The sequence below is a fragment of the Tachypleus tridentatus genome, chromosome 2 (assembly GCF_004210375.1).
Source record: "Tachypleus tridentatus isolate NWPU-2018 chromosome 2, ASM421037v1, whole genome shotgun sequence".
Classification (NCBI taxonomy): Eukaryota; Metazoa; Arthropoda; class Merostomata; order Xiphosura; family Limulidae; genus Tachypleus; species Tachypleus tridentatus.
In genome coordinates this window covers 87,914,865-87,929,603 of record NC_134826.1, presented here as the reverse complement: position 1 = coordinate 87,929,603, position 14,739 = coordinate 87,914,865, and the positions used below count along the sequence as shown (strand labels likewise).

The following is a 14,739-nucleotide window of genomic DNA, read 5'->3' as shown; positions in this document are numbered from 1 at the left end:
GTAATAAATATAACTAGAAACCTCTTTTTTAAGTCTAGGACTGGCCCTCCCAGTTTGCCCTGAAGAAGAAAGGTCCACCTTTTGAAAGCGCTCGGATTATAGGATTTTTATTTCATTTAAGTCTAAGAAGTATCAGTAGTTAAGTACAGAAAAATTATAAAGCAAGTTTGAGAGATGACACATAGAAATTCAATTGCAGCACTTATCTTAAGGTTTTATATAAGAGGGCGCCACCATTGTGTGATTTGAAGTTTGGGTTATCTTGAATTTCGCGTAAAGCCAGAGAAGGACTTTCTGCACTAGCAGTGTCTAACTTAGGTGTAAAATACTAGAGAGAGGGCAACTAGTCATTACTGTCCACCGCCAACTTTTGAACTACTCTTTACCATCGTCACATTTTAACGCTCCCACAGCTGAAAAGGTGAACACGGACCTAAGACTGTTTGTCAAGCACCTAACCACCTCGCCATGCTAGGCCTGACTTAAAGTTGTACTAAGTGTTAAATTAATATTGCTTAGTATAATCATGGACGTTATGAATGCAGTCTCTTTTCATCTGAGATGCACACAATTCCTTTTATGGACACTTCTTCAAATCTGTGATTTTCAGTTAATTATCCAAGCAGACAGACACTGGTGCAAAAAATATAATCTTAGAATTTCTTGCATTTTTCAGGCTCTGGTTAATATTGTCATTAATCTATTATAAATATTTATATTAATTTGGAACATCATAACAAGATATCCCATGAAGAGTCCCCCCCCCATTTTTTATAGTTCCAGTTTTAGACTTTCTTAGCTTCGATACTTCTTGCTTTAGCTGTTAAAATTTCTGAATGCTTCTCGGTGACGAAGAATATTTTATTAATCTAAGACTACATTAAATTATTCTTGTATTCTGGAGTAACCTTTCATAGAGCATTACTGGTTCCAACACTGACATATTACATGTTTAACAATGTTATTGTGGATAGCGGTGTCGCATGAAGCGTGAAATTGTTTTGAAGTTTTGTTTGCTGTCTGACTTTTCGTTTTTCTGCTCGTATGTTTCACCTCTGAAGCACACTGACGGGCCTATGAAACGCCTCTCGCTACCACCATCGACAAACTATAATATTTGTACTTTTTTGTTTTGTCTTTACATTAAAAATACATTAACTGGAACGTAGCTACTACAAGGAGAAACTCTATATCGTATTCTTTACAGAATTGTTAAATTGCGTTAGGTTTCCATGTTTAGTACACTGTACAGTACTACAAACTGCCCGTTTCAGATGAGCCATTTGAAAGCTGCTAATTAATTAGAGTGGATAAATCACTTCTCTATGTTTTATTCTGTCCGTTTATTCTTACCGTAAAATTAGTTCGCTTATATGGTTTCTTTTGAAACATAAAACCTTTATTTGTTTGTTGTTACTGTTAAACATAAAGCTACACAGCGAGTTGTCTTTGCTGTGCCAACCACATGTATGAAAACCCGATTTTTAGTGTTTTAAGCCCAAAGACTAACCATTGGGAGTTATCGGAGTAGTGATAAAAATTACTAAAATACATTGTGACCCCAAAAACAAGTTGAAGGTAGTGTGTTCAACAAAAGTTACTGATTGTTCAGAAAGTTAAGGTGGAGAAACCAGGTGATAAATGAAAGATAACAATATTTGTGTAGGTGGAAACCTACCACTCCTCAACTCAAGAAAAAGAAAGTCGTCAGTTGGTTTTCTAGAAGCTTCTAAAAGTCCCAGAGTCATTGTGCAGAACTTCTTTTGGCTAAATACAATGTTGAAAATGCCCTATTTTTAAATGAAACTTAAATAGGATCAGTTCCATTTGAAAATGATACACAAAACTCTTTAGTAATAGTATGACATGAGACTAAGTTAACAGTTGTGTTCTCAAACAAAGCCTTTTATACAAGCCTTTTACAGGGAAGCGTAGCATCTTCTACTTAGAACGTATTTTTTAACTGAAATATAATCTATTAAATTGTAAAACACAATTCCAGTATCGTCAAAACTCTTGCGTATTTTATGTTTTTTCACAGTACACAATTCATTGTTTTATTAAGGAGTTCTTTATTAAATGCCTGATGCTACATTATTGTAATTATTTTGTTGCAAGTGTAAGTTCGTACATTATTGAATGTGTCCTACAAGAAGCTTATGTTAATATTGTTCTCTGTTTCAAATTGTTTTACACTAAAAAACTTCAAATTTAATTGTAGAATCATCTGTTAAAGTTCTTTATTACAGTGCCTGACTACTTTGTATTTTCAAGTCTGTTGTCTATTGTGATTTTCAGTTTAAAACTTCACGCTCTTAATTGGACAGTATAATATATCAACGTATATGCATAATATGTCGCCTTACTTCCTGAGTCTACCGCCTGTGTTATTCTGTTTTACAAAAATAATTGTTTGTACGGAGAGAAATGTGTCAGTAAAGCATTGCTAAAACAACCTGAATATCGCGATCGTTCTGTTATAGTAACTGTACCTAGTTTTTCTATACTACATATTATTTGTAATCAGTCATTTTTCCAAAGAGAGAATAATTTATTTTACAAAAAACAAGAAGCATAACACAAAACTGCCTCAATTTCTCTTTGGATCAGACTTGACCTAGTGGTCAATGGGTTGGAATTCGAGAGTTTATGGTTGGCGCCCTGTTGCCTGAAATAAGAATTACGTTCTGAGCTCTATGATATTGAGTACGTTATGAAAGTGACAGTCAAATCCTACTTTTTGATCAGAGCTAGCGATGCTTGTTGTTGACGTGTCCAAAACTAGAGACGGTTGCGCCGATTGTGCGAATATCTTAAAGAGAATTTCTCATACGTGACAGATTTGTAACCTCATGGTAAGTCTAGAGCACCGAGAATGAATCTATTCTGACTGAATAGGGCCAATAGTGAGTGAGAAAATTTGATTCCTTGTTTTAATAAGAAAATCATCTTCATGGGTTTTTAGGAACATGAATACCAAAGAGAGAATGACAATAAAGTGTTACTAAAGATGTTTATTATTATTGTTACTTTGTAGATGTTTGTTTGTTTCAAAATTTCGCGCAAAGCTACACGAGGGCTATCTGCGCTAGCCGTACCTAATTTTGCAGTATAAGACTAGAGGGAAGGCAGCTAGTCATCACCACCCACCGCCAACTCTTGAGCTACTCTTTTACCACTGAATAGTGGGATCGACTTCACATTATATCGCTCCTACGGCTGAAAGAGCGAGCATGTTTGGTGTAACTGGGATTTTAGTAGATGTAAGACAAGGTTAAAACAAATTCAATTTATAGTAAGAGAATCGAAGTTTTGGAAGAAAGGAGAAATTCCCTCCATTATTCTTTCAATTTTTGAAATACTTTTCAGCAAACACCACATCGCTAACTACAAATTTAAAATTATAATTAAAAAATAACTAAGTTACTAAGTGAATAACATATCTGTTCCATAAATCACCTACTTAACACCATAACACCATTTACGTCAGGAATATAAACACCACACAAATTAACCTTCCTACCCTTAATTTTTCGTGAATTAAGACATCGAAAAACAACAATAAACTAACCGATCATTTCTTGCTGGTACAGCGGTAACTCTACGGATTTACAACGCTAAAATCAGGGGTTCGATTCCCCTCGGTGTACTCAGCAGATAGCCCGATGTGGATTTGCTATCAGAAAACACACAACACTAATCGATCGATTTATTAGTCTGTTTCCTTGCTTATATCTTTATCTCTATTTGAACTAAAAGTGGAAACAGATAAAGCAAACACTGTTTTTGTTCAGTCCTCTAATCTTTATTTTTTTAACAAAAATACACGTTTGTACCACACTATCATGTTTATCATTTTAGTTAGGATAGGAATACCTAACCCTGACATCTGCACTGTGTCTGTTCATATGATAAATTAATGTAACCTCGTATTTTCTTTGTTCTCCTTATATTCGAGTTCAGCCTGAAGCATTTCATACGTGTCCAATAGGGTAAAATCGTGAGATTCTGATCGTGACGTCATTCATGGAATAAAATATAAATTAGATTATTAATTAGTTAGAAAGTCCCAACAGCGTTTCGTTAATTAGACTAACAGTGTGTGACTTTTCTTTTCCTTCTATTTTCATCAACAGTTCGTTTCATCAAGGACCAGAAAAGAAAAATTTTACTTCATATTTTACCAGTTCATCGTAATTATGTAAATAGATTTATAATTTGTACATAAACGACTGAACTTTTATGTAAATAATACTGCAATAGTTTGTTTGTTTTTGAATTTCACGCAAACCTACACGAGGGCTATCTGCGCTAGCCGTCCCTAATTTTGCAGTGTAAGACTAGGGAGAAGGCAGCTATACATCACCACCCACCGCCAACTCTTGGACTACTTTTTACTAAGGAATAGTGATATTGACCGTCAAATTATATCAACCCCAAGGTTTAAAGGGCGAGCATATTTGGTGTGACAGGAATTCGAACCCGCGACCCTCAGATTACGAGTCGAGTTCCTTAACCACCTGGCCGGGCCGGGCCTTGCAGTAGAGGCCGAGTTTGTTTACGTAAATACTCTCTTTCATTTCATATTCGTTTGGTTCAACGTAACAAATGATGTTAACAACGAAAGTTGTTTTTTTTTTCCTTTTAACCATAATTATGTGTAACACTGAAGGAAATATAGTAATATAATTCATCTTACGTGTAACACTGAAGGAAATGTTGTAATATAATTCATCTTACGTGTAACACTGAAGGAAATGTAGTAATATAATTCATCTTACGTGTAACACTGAAGGAAATGTAGTAATATAATTCATCTTACGTGTAACACTGAAGGAAATGTAGTAATAGGAATAGGATTACAGTTCTTACTGTGATCTATGAGTCGAATGGCTTCTTGTAAATTAATTACTCACTCAAATCCTCATTTTTTTGCATTTATTTACAAAACAAAATTCCCCTACACATCTATTCTACATCTCAAGTGCGAGACGTCTCTTAAATATAATGAAAGCAAAGTGCTTACCACTTCTCTACCCTCCATGGCGGCATGTGTGCGGACTTATACCGCTAGAAACCGGATTTCGATACCCCTGGTGGACTGAGTACAGATAGCCCATTGTTAAGGTTTAGGCTTAATTAATTTCAAACAAGCATAAGAAAAACTTACCGCTTCTTTTTTAATCTTTTGAAAATACGAATATCCTTCTTTGGGGGTGTAAGGAGAGGGATAGAGGTAATTAGTTTGTTTGTTACTAGGTACAAAGATGGTATCAAACACAGAATTTAGGTTTAGTGTCATCAGCTCTGAGATGTATCGCTGGGCCACTAAGGGTCGTAGTTATCAGTATTAGTTGAGGGAAAAATTTAACTGACATATACAGACCACAGACGAGTTCAGGCATCACTGTAAAAACAGTTGGTTTCTCGTTGGTTACTTAACGACGAACCATTTCAAGGGTCTGAAAGGACAATCTATACAAATAATCGTATGCCAACCTAGAAATTATTTGATGAAAAGTCATTTCCCTACTGTTAAATGTCACATACCTAGACTCCTCTAAAAAATACCAAATTTTGACTAGATAACCAAGTAAGAGTCCTGATAAACACAATAAAGAATTATCGAGAGAAAAATATTACTCCTCTTCAAACTACACTTGTTTGTTTCAAACTGCTCTTAGTTGTTTTAAACTACACTTGTTTGTTTCAAACTGCTCTTAGTTGTTTTAAACTACACTTGTTTGTTTCAAACTGCTCTTAGTTGTTTTAAACTACACTTGTTTGTTTCAAACTGTTCTTAGTTGTTTTAAACTACACTTGTTTGTTTCAAACTGCTCTTAGTTGTTTTAAACTACACTTGTTTGTTTCAAACTGCTCTTAGTTGTTTTAAACAACACTTGTTTGTTTCAAACTGCTCTTAGTTGTTTTAAACTACACTTGTTTGTTTCAAACTGCTCTTAGGTGTTTTAAACTACACTTGTTTGTTTCAAACTGCTCTTAGTTGTTTTAAACTACTCTTGTTTGTTTCAAACTGCTCTGAGTTGTTTTAAACTACACTTGTTTGTTTCAAACTGCTCTTAGTTGTTTTAAACTACTCTTGTTTGTTTCAACCTGCTCTTATTGTTTTAAACTACTCTTGTTTGTTTCAACCTGCTCTTAGTTGTTTTAAACTACACATGTTTGTTTCAAACTGCTCTTAGTTGTTTTAAACTACTCTTGTTTGTTTCAAACTGCTCTGAGTTGTTTTAAACTACACTTGTTTGTTTCAAACTGCTCTTAGTTGTTTTAAACTACTCTTGTTTTTTTCAACCTGCTCTTATTGTTTTAAACTACTCTTGTTTGTTTCAACCTGCTCTTAGTTGTTTTAAACTACACATGTTTGTTTCAAACTGCTCTTAGTTGTTTTAAACTACACTTGTTTGTTTCAAACTGCTCTTAGTTGTTTTAAACTACTCTTGTTTGTTTCAAACTGCTCTTAGTTGTTTTAAACTACACTTGTTTGTTTCAAACTGCTCTTAGTTGTTTTAAACTACACTTGTTTGTTTCAAACTGCTCTTAGTTGTTTTAAACTACTCTTGTTTGTTTCAAACTGCTCTTAGTTGTTTTAAACTACACTTGTTTGTTTCAAACTGCTCTTAGTTGTTTTAAACTACACTTGTTTGTTTCAAACTGCTCTTAGTTGTTTTAAACTACACTTGTTTGTTTCAAACTGCTCTTAGTTGTTTTAAACTACACTTGTTTGTTTCAAACTGCTCTTAGTTGTTTTAAACTACTCTTGTTTGTTTCAAACAGCTCTTAGTTGTTTTAAACTACTCTTGTTTGTTTCAAACTGCTCTTAGTTGTTTTAAACTACACTTGTTTGTTTCAAACTGCTCTTAGTTGTTTTAAACTACACTTGTTTGTTTCAAACTGCTCTTAGTTGTTTTAAACTACACTTGTTTGTTTCAAACTGCTCTTAGTTGTTTTAAACTACTCTTGTTTGTTTCAAACTGCTCTTAGTTGTTTTAAACTACACTTGTTTGTTTCAAACTGCTCTTAGTTGTTTTAAACTACTCTTGTTTGTTTCAAACTGCTCTTAGTTGTTTTAAACTACACTTGTTTGTTTCAAACTGCTCTTAGTTGTTTTAAACTACTCTTGTTTGTTTCAAATTGCTCTTAGTTGTTTTAAACTACTCTTATTTGTTTCAAACTGCTCTTAGTTGTTTTAGATTACTTTTATTTGTTTTATACTACCATTATTTGTTTCAAACTGCTCCTATTTGTTTTAGACTTTCTTATTTGACAGACCAGTGGAACCTAAATTTATTCTTATAAATGTTTAGGACCAAACCTTCCAAAAAATTCCCTTTTTTTTGTAACGGAAAGTGATCCACGAATCATTATGTTCGAGGTACAGAAACTGTACTGTGTAGTTGTCTGTACTTACAGTTGAATGTAGCAAAGATTACCAAGAAACTGTACTGTGTAGTTGTCTGTACTTACAGTTGAATGTAGCAAAGATTACCAAGAAACTGTTTTGTGTAGTTGTCTTTATTTACAGTGGATGTAAAAGAAAGATTACCATGAAACTGTTTTGTGTAGTTGTCTATACTTACAGTTGAATGTTAGTTAAGTTGAAAAAGGTTACTATGAAACTGTGTAGTGTAGGTTTAATAGTTAGAGTGTTTCCCTGTAATAAAGTGTAAGATTTACTGTCACATTTGGAAGCAGTATACAACCTTTATTTCAGTGATAAAATCAGTTACTATTAAACTTTGTGTTAACTCTGAGATATTTTAGGATTGGGTGTTAAAAATGTGTGTGTTGTTTAACTAACGATTGTAACACATTGTACAAATATCTACTCTTCCAGAAAAGTGTGATGTGTTATTAATCCGATGTTATTAATTTAAAAAAAATTCATTATCTTGAGAAATTTAATGTATGTTGAATGTCGGACACGTGTTTAAAATATCGGGACCAAACTTAGTTCAATCTTTTCTTAGACAACGTACAAAGAAAGATATATTTTATAAGACATAACAACAAGCCAGCTTTATGTGCTTCTATACAGTTGAATTTATTTAACAAGCTTAATATTTAAAGTGAAAGGGTAGTTTTTATTTTGCATCGAGTTTATTGGTTAACGCCGCTAGGCTCGCTTCCCCTCTCAGCTCTGGTGTACGTAAAAGGAAACAACTTAAATAAGAGCGAATTCTTTTATTTTATTTTTCGCGAATTTGAAACCGACAACATGTATGGAACGAGCGTGAACAAAACTGGCATCTCTGATGACGTCTGTGACGTCTCTGTTTTCAGTTTCTGTCGAGAAAGTCATTAAAAGTAATATTGGTAAAATAATTACTTAGCCTCTTCTCTTTATATTTGTGTAAAACTAAGGAAGCACAGAAACGCTACACGCCTAACTAAAACACAGATGATATCCTCAGATAGAAACTACAATTACAAGTTAGTAATATTAGAATGACTAGTTAGATCGGTAAAAACATTTTAACTTTATATATATATAGTGTGAGAAAAAAGTCAGAATTTGTTCTTTTTTTACCAAATGATTATTGACTGCATTTTAAATCATCTCTCTGGTTAATTCAATTAAATTAACCCCTTGTTACGTGCCCAAAATAATTATAAAATGGTCTTATATTTTGTGTGAATTTCCTTGTACCCTATTTATTTTGAAAAGAAAATAAATAATGTAAAAACTGAAAATATCTATTTTTCTTGCATTTATTTTTAATTAATGGATTCTTTTTTTCAAAATGAAATACATAATGCAAAAGGAGCGATAATGGCCCCCTATTTTGCTATTTATTTTTGTTTTCAGTTATAAAACAGTGGGAAAAAACAATGCTAGGTTTTATTCAAGGATTATAATCAACAAATCGGAGAATTGAATAGGCTTAGATTTTATTCTCCACTCAGATGATGTTTTCAGGAAACACTAAAGTTATCATTTCTTTATATTTGATTAACGCACTAAATGCGCGTTTTGTGTTAGTGCTTTTCATTCTCTCGATATTTAGAACTTCCTTTTTTTAATTCTCATGTGAATGTTTTTTTTTTATTTTCAGTGACATAATAAACTCACAAGCTTACTCGTGAGCTACGAGAGAAGAGTGGTTAAGATGAGAAATAGAATCCTTATTTATTCTCGTAGTAAATATGCTTGTTAATGGACAGGAGAAGAGATAAATATATTTAGCAAGACCTCAGGAAGGAAGTGTATCTAACTCAAGAACTACAAAATAAAACTAGCTCAAAAACTACAAAATAAAGCTAACCCAAGATCTACACAATAAAACAAGCTGAAGAACTACAACATAAAACTAGCTGAAGAACTATAAAATAAAACTAGCTGAAGAACTACAAAATAAAACTAGCCAAAGAACTACAAAAATAATTCAAAACAGGGAAATTTAGTCAATATAAAAACTGTACTTAATTAAAAACAGCAGAACATGACTTGAATCAAAAAATACGACATGTTAACTATAAAAGTTCTACTTAAATGTGGATTTAATAAAACATCACTTTATAAGACAGTTTTTTGAAACTTCAGGGTGCCTAACATCAATTTATTTTTTGTTTCTTCTAAGATGTTTTTTAACTACAAACCTTCAAAGAACTGAACTCGTGCTAACTCAGAAAGAATAAATGACAAGTTTACCTCTCCATTAAAAATCATAGGAATAGTTGACACAAACTAATAAAATAAACAGAAGTTCGTTATGAATAGGCGACACATTAATAAACTAAACAGAAGTTTGTTATGAATAGGCGACACATAAATAAAATAAACAAAAGTTCGTTATGAATAGGTGACACATACTAATAAAATAAGCATAATTTGTTATTTGTATCTACAATATTATTTTATTTGAAGAGTTAAGCCTGCTTCCTCTGAATATGACTGTGTTACTTAAATTTGTTGAAAAGATATAAGAATCGTCATTCCCAAACAACGTTTGTGTACTTCCATTGAAATAATTTCAAGAAATAAAGTACCTTACCCACAGAACTCTGACAGCTTCAACGTAGTTCATTCATAGTTGTTATCAATGCGAAATGAACAACAAATAAATAAACGCAACAAAGTGCCTGTCGTGTCTTAGAACCGCGACTAACGAACTGTCTTGGATCTAGTAGTCAACCGCACAGTCTAATGCAAAGTATCAGAATGCTGTCTTTTGGCATCTATCACGCATGCGCAACGACACGCGTTGGCAAGCCGGGCGGAAAGGAATAACGTGCTTCGTCCAGGTCGAATAATGTTCGGGAAAGAAAGAAAGAAATTAAGCACGAAAGCCTTGTAGATGGCTATGACTTTAATATTAGCTGTTTGTGGCCATTTTACTTCGTTAAATCTCTTGTCTCACGATTAGGGTTACAAATCAACATAATCATTTTACCAAACTAACTAAGCCTTATCTTCATCCTTCTTTTTTCGCTGAAATATTTGACGGTAATTACAATCATTCACATATGATTAGCTGTTTTCCAAACAGATTCCAAGCTAAGCTAAGTACGACTATTAAGTCATCTAGTTCGTTCTTGAAACACGAGAAGGTGCTGGGGTAGAAATTGATGTCAAGACTTCAGATGGTTTCCTAAAGGTGTGAAATTTTTTCACCAAAAAGAAGATACGCAAATCATTAAATATATATGATTGAATAACTTACGAAACTAGTGGTTCTAATAAATTTTGTCATGGAAGCAATCTGATAAATAAATACATGTCAAGTGGTTGAACAAATCTGCATACCTTCTTCATTTTAATGTTTATTTCTTATACTGAATCACTTACACTGTGAGAATTTAATTAATGAAATTAAAAAAAAAACTTTTATCCTAAGAAGAATATCATGTCGACATCATCATAATTTACTTAACTTTGTCAAAAATCGTTTTAATGAAAACACACTGTAAAGTATCTTACGATTCTACCGTTAACCAACAGTAATGTTTGTGATAATACACTGTGAAGTATCTTACGATTCTACCGTTAACCAACAATAATGTTCGTGATAATACACTGTGAAGTATCTTACGATTCTACCGTTAACCAACAATAATGTTTGTGATAATACACTCTAAAGTATCTTACGATTCTACTGTTAACAAACAACATTGTTTGTGACAATACACTGTAAAGTATGTTATGATTCTACTGTTAACAAACAACAATGTTTGTGATAATACACTGAAAAGTATTTTATGATTATACTGTTAACAAACAACAATGTTTGTGATAATACACTGTAAAGTGTCTTATGATTATACTGTTAACAAATAACAATGTTTGTAATATTACACTGTAAAGTATCTTATGATTCTACTGTTAACAAACAACATTGTTTGTAATATTACACTGTAAAGTATCTTATGATTCTACTGCTAACAAACAACAATGTTTGTGATAATACACTTTAAAGTATCTTATAATTTTAGCATTAACTAACGATGTAGGTAATTCTCATCCTAAATTTGTATTTTTCTACATATGTATGTTTTCCATACAAACAATAAGTATAGAGTTTTAAAACACCACAAAGCCCTCCACGGTTTGTAGAAAATTAATATTCGGTTTATGTAGCTAAAGGTAACTACACTATTATCTCTTTCACTTGTAGAAAATAAATAAAACTCCACTTTCTCTAACGTCACGCTGTTTCAAACTAGTACAGTGCAATTTTTGACTGTCAATATTTCATTTATTTTCGTTAACGTTTACATTACTCCTTATTTTATCTATTTACCTCCCATAGGGCCTGGCGCCACCTTCGAAATGCACTTTACTAAATTCGGTAAGATATGTTCCAAGTATGTCAGTTTCATTTTTTCATTTTTGTAAACTAAAATCACTTCCTGGTGCACAAGAAACACAAGAGATGACTGGTTGAGCTGTTCCGTGTACATTTCAGTTATCTGATTAATCGCAGTGAAAGAAATCCTCCAGCAGTTTTCAGAAAGAATGATGTTATAGCAGCAAAGGGTGGACCAACTCCATATTAATATCCACGGTTTTTGAATGAGATGTTCAACAAGCACATATGGATGTCCCGGTCGGGTGTCCACATACTTTTGGCCATGTAATGTACATTCCAATCTAATCTTAATCATTTCGAAGTTTTATCTTAACGTAAAAAACTAACCATTAAATACAAATATGGGTGTGTGGAAATATGGACAGAATTCCCACTAGGAACCGCATCTTAAATATAACTTCTCTATGCACCAAAATGTTTTCTTTAATTTAACCTATTTAGGAAACTAAATGTTTGCGAGTCTGTATTCTTCTTGGTTAGAAAGGGCCCGGCACGGCCAGATAGTTTAAGGCGTTCGGCTCGTAATCTGAGGGTCGCGGGTTCGGTTCTTCAAATCTTCATCGCACCAAACATATTCGCCCTTTTAGCCGTGAGAGCGTCATAATGTCACGATCAATCCAGTGTTCGTTGGTAAAAGAGTAACATCATTTGTAACGTTGAACCAAACGAATATCTAAGGGAAAAGAAAGAGAGCATTTACGTAAAGAACTCGGCCTCTACTGCAAGGCCCGGCCTGGCCAGGTGGTTAAGGAACTCGACTCGTAATCTGAGGGTCGCGAGTTCGAATTCCTGTCACACCAAACAAGCTCGCCCTTTCAACCGTGGGGTTGTTATAATACGACGGTCAATATCACTATTCGTTGGTAAAAAGTAGTCCAAGAGTTGGCGGTGGGTGGTGATAACTAGCCGCCTTCCCTCTAGTCTTACACTGCTAAATTAGGGACGGCTAGCGCAGATAGTCCTCGAGTAGCTTTGCGCGAAATTCAGAAATAAAAAATCAAATGGTTACAGAGTCTCACATATTAGCCGTCCCTAATTTAACAGTGTAAGACAAGCTAGTCATCAGCACCTACCGCCAACTCTTGGGCTACTCTTTTACCAAGAAATATTGGGATGACCGAAACATTATAACGGTCTCTACAGCTGAAAGAGAGAGTATGTTTGATACGATGGGGATTCGAACCCGCAAATTACGAGTCGAGCGCCTTAATCACCTGGCTATTCAGTGCCTCTGTAAAACATTCCCATCAATATTTCATATTAAACAACGGACATTTTAAATTGGAACCATATTTGAAATATCCGCTTTTTTGGGGGGACTCGTGTTTCGTTCGAGAGCCGAAGAAACATCATAGCAATCGAAACGTCGTTCTACTTATTACTTCTTCTAAATTTCACGTAAGGTTTTAGTTGTTGAATGTGAAAGACTGATCACAAAACACAACGTCACATCAAATCATTAGAAGTAAATGTGTGTCTTCCAAAACTCGTCGATGAAAAAGAAAGAAAAAAAAAGGCATATTACGTCAGAAATCTTGGCTTGTTTGATTTGCTATATTCGAGTTTCTGTATCTGATGTAATTTCTGAAATACCTAATAAGAAATAGTTGAGCTATCTATAAAAAAGTATTAAAATTATTATTTGCTAAAGTGTATTATTTTATCCCTGCCATAACGTAATGACGAAATGTAAATTTATGAAAAGAATTACAAATCACCTAGTGGTGATAATAAGAACGAATAAAACTATATAGATGTTTCGATAGACCTACTTATGACACATTGTACTTGCGTTTTCTTTTAATCTGAACTAAAGTTTCGAATACAAAGTTCTTGCTTTTCTTTACGCTTAGCTTTTCATTTTTCTAGAGATGCTTATATCGAAGAAAGATTATAATCTGATTTTTCGGGCTGTGTGGAAATAAATCGAAATATTGCATCAAATTTCTAACTCAGAGAGCTTTCTTCTTATGGTTTAGGAACATGTTCTTAAAAGCCCCTCCTTTCCGTGCTCTTAATACAGTGGTATCCAACCAGGGTTGCTCGCACCCCTTGGGGATGCGAGATAACATTTGTTTTGGCCACCTTCATCTTTATTCTCAAATAAATAATTACTGTAATGGGTGCGAGAACATATTATTTTTTTTTTGGGGGGGGGGGTGCGGGGCATAAAAAAAGGTTCGGAACCACTGTCTTAATGGCATTGGGAAACGAAATATCGCCTATAATTTAAAACTAATTGTAGTTATAAGTAGGAAATAATGATTAATATTTTCCAACAATAACGTCTAAACCTGTTGATACGACGATGGACAGAGTGCACATAGTTCGTTATGTATCTTTGTGCTACAAACCTATTAAAACGGGTCAGAAACACAACCTGGTGGTTACTGTATTAACTATTGTGTAGATATGAATAACAAGTGAGATAACAAAGATCCTTAAAAAGAACCTAAAAAAACTGAATAATTTCCAATAGTATAGAAAAAAAAATCAATAATTATGTACAAAACATCTACGAACTGAACAATAGTAATTATGTACAAAAGCACCTAATAACTGAACAATAATAATTATGTACAAAAACACCTAATAACTGAATAATAATAAGTATGTACAAAAACACCTAATTACTGAATAATAATAATTATGTACAAAAATATTACCCCCATGAACTAGTCAGATAAACAATTCGAACTACAAAATGACCTCCCTCTACAAAAATAGTTTTATTAAAAAGGTATAGACTTGTACAAAAAGCATATTATATATATATATATATATCTAGCGTTTTACACTAGTAAATATATGACGTCACATCTAGATCACGCGTGGTTTATTGCTCAACTTGTCCAGTCTATGAATGCGAAGGTTCATGGTTCTCGTTTTTCACATTGGGGCGGTCGATGCT

At 33.4% G+C, this 14,739-nt stretch overlaps 1 protein-coding gene across 1 annotated transcript in view; it reads right to left on the bottom strand.

Annotated features, from left to right (window-relative positions):
* LOC143244434 (glutamate receptor ionotropic, NMDA 2B-like) overlaps window positions 1–10,142 on the bottom strand; it is a 135,882-nt gene extending 125,740 nt beyond the window's left edge. Inside the window, exon 1 of the mRNA XM_076489081.1 lies at window positions 10,014–10,142. The gene's annotated coding sequence lies outside the window, so the exon portion shown is untranslated. The remainder of the gene's footprint in view (window positions 1–10,013) is intronic.
* Window positions 10,143–14,739: the final 4,597 nt, after the last annotated feature.